Raw genomic sequence first — 3,169 nt, 5'->3', positions numbered from 1 at the left:
TGGCAAATTCACTGCTATTGTACATTTTGGTATCAAAATATACTGGGATACAACCATAATCTGTTAAAGAATTTTTCTATATTATAAACTTTTGTGAAGTAGAAAACCTAGTCCTTAGACTAATAGCTGACCTGACTATTTCTTATACTAACTCAAAGAGTAGTTTCGAAACAAGACAATTGACTAGTTAATAGATTAGTCAAATGAATTAATTAAAAAAATATTTTAAACCGATATTTTTAAATATGGCTATAGAAATTCTCCTTAATAACTATTTAAGATTGTTAAATAAAAAACTGAAAAATGCATTTAGTCATATAAAAATTGCTTATTTTGTAAAAGATAGTACTATTTCAAAACATCATACTTCCAACTCTGATATAAATTATTAAACTAAATTTCGTAGACATTTGTCGGTGTACTTTAAATTTACTTATGTCCACTTATATTATTATCTCATTTAAGAAATTACAAACTTAATAAGTTATAGACTATTTTGCTAATAAATCATTAATAATTAACAAATCATCGTATAATTAAAAAAAAGTTTAACACTCAACAACAACACGCGTGTCAAATGTTGACAAAAACATTAATTTGTTTTTTATTAATTATAACTATTTCTTTTGAAACTTAACGATTTTATTAAACGTACAAAATTGTTTTAAAAATAGTAATAAACATTTTTCATTATTTCATCATTAGCTACAAACACACATACATATATACTTTCAATTTTACTATTTTATACATCATGCATAAGTACATCATTCATATACAAATACATACATAAATATTATCAGTACCTCAACTATTTTCAGTTTATATCGATTCGTAGAAATTTTTAACATTTACCTTAATGTCTTTTATTTATATTTACGTAGTTATTACGTGATAATCGTTTTATATTTTTCAATTTTCATGATCATCTTATTGTTAATTAAAAATCCTGAATTCGACCGTACGGAAACCCTACACTTCATAATTTTAGTAAGAATTACTAAACGCTGCAGGTCCAAAAATTGCACTTTTAATATATCCAAAAATAGTACTTTTTAATGATTTAATGTAGGTACTATGTATAAAACATTAAAGTTGTTGTATACTGACTTTTTTATGAACCAGTCCATTGATTGGTTTATGGACTCTAACGTAGACTTGTCTATAAAGTAATTTATGGACTAATCTGTTGATATATCTATTTACTAGTCTATTAACATATCTATTGATTAGCCTAGGCTATGGGCTAGTCTACTGACTTTTTTAAGGACTAGTCTATTACCTTTTCTACAAACTAGTCAATAGAGTAGTCAATGGACTAATCAATTATTTACTTCATTGACTAGCCTTTGAACTAGGCTATGGGCAATACTCTGTAGGCTTGCCTACAAACTAGTCTATAGACTAGTCCACGTCAAAGTCTATGGTCTATGTGTGGAATATTTCGTGAACTAGTCTATTGATATATGTTTTTATAGTGACTAATGATTAATCCTCGGATTTGCTAATTAACATGACTGTTAACTAGTCTATTGATTAGTTAATAGACTAATTAATAGAATTTCTTGATTATTTTACAAACTATATGTAATTTAGTCTGTAGACTAGTCATACACTATGTCATCGACACTCCTATGGCGTAGTATATGAAGTCGCCCATGGAATAGTCTATTGAATGGACAAGTAGTATAAGTATTAAGTAGACTATTGATTTGTATAATGATTAGTCTATGAACCGATAAATTGTGTACTCCATTGATTAGTCTACATTCGAAGCAAAGAGTGGAATGGATAGGACCGTTTTGAAATTTCTAAAAATTGTAACAATTATATTCATGAACTGTACAATAAACCGGTTTATTGATTAGTATATGTACTACTTTCTAAAAGTTTATAATTAACAAATGTGATTAATAGATCATTTTGATCTCAAAAAGTTCTATAGAACTCATTTTTCATACCTAATAAAACAATTTAAGTTTGGGGTAATTCTATTATTGGATCTTTTAAAACTTCTATAATGATTTCTATAACAAAGCTAGTAAAATAAGTTCTTCCAGGATCTTTTTAAGGAAATCTAAGATAAATTTAAATACTTGAAAAAGTACATTTATGAAAGTTTCAAACTTTATTGATTTTATATTAAAAATTTAAATTGAAAAATCTTATATCAAATCGTTTAATATTTTAAATTTGTTTCTATTTTCTTTAGAGGCAAAAGACCTCTACCACTATAAACGTTTTATTGCAAAAGTATGACTCAAAATTTATGTTCTCAGAATTTCATATGTATTTTTTTATTAATATTTTTAAAATGCTTATGATTAAACATAAAAAAGTTTGTATATAATTGAGTCCGTTGTTAGTTTTTAACCTAGCCACCATCGTTCTGCTTAATCAATTTGTTATGCTAATATCTTAGTTTAGTTTTTTTCCGTAAAATTTATAAACAACATTTATAACTCAACAATAAGTCGTGTTTTATCCATGGAAATGTATAATTATTTTGTACTTTGTCTGTTTCTGATTACTCATCCATCTGATTCCGAGATATGAAAAGGTGTTAAGTAGTATATTCATTATAAATTGGATACTCGTATGATGACGCTAGTTAAGTTGTTGTTGTTGTTATTATACCTAAAGTTTATAGTAAATAAAAATCTTTTTTTTTTGTCATTAAATTTTACAAAACTTTGAAGTAGACAGTAAAAGAGAGATGCTGTAAGCAAGTAGTTAGGAGCACACGTACATTTTGTTTATCAAAACAAGTCGAAATTTTAAACATATTCCGAGAATGAAAGTTCAAGGTATTATTTTAACTACAATAATATTCAACATATTCGCACTTACTAAATGTCAATGTATGAAATATACAAAGTTTGGAAATATAATTACAGAGAAAGAAATTTTTGGCTTTGCCGAATATAGTCTATTGTCTAGTGTATTGTCTAGTCTATAGTCTAGTCTTTAGTCTAGTCTATAGCCTAGTCTATAGTCTAGTCTATAGCCTAGTCTATAGTCTAGTCTATAGTATAGTCTATAGTATAGTCTAGTTTATAGTCTAGTCTATAGTCCAGTCTATAGTCTAGTCTATAGTCCAGTCTATAGTCTAGTCTATAGTCTAGTCTAGTCTATAGTCTAGTCTATAGTCTAGTCTATAGTCTAGTCT

This window comes from Lucilia cuprina, chromosome 6 (assembly GCF_022045245.1).
Source record: "Lucilia cuprina isolate Lc7/37 chromosome 6, ASM2204524v1, whole genome shotgun sequence".
Lineage (NCBI taxonomy): Eukaryota > Metazoa > Arthropoda > Insecta > Diptera > Calliphoridae > Lucilia > Lucilia cuprina.
The sequence above is the reverse complement of the archived record's forward strand: the minus strand, read 5'-3'. Positions refer to the sequence as shown.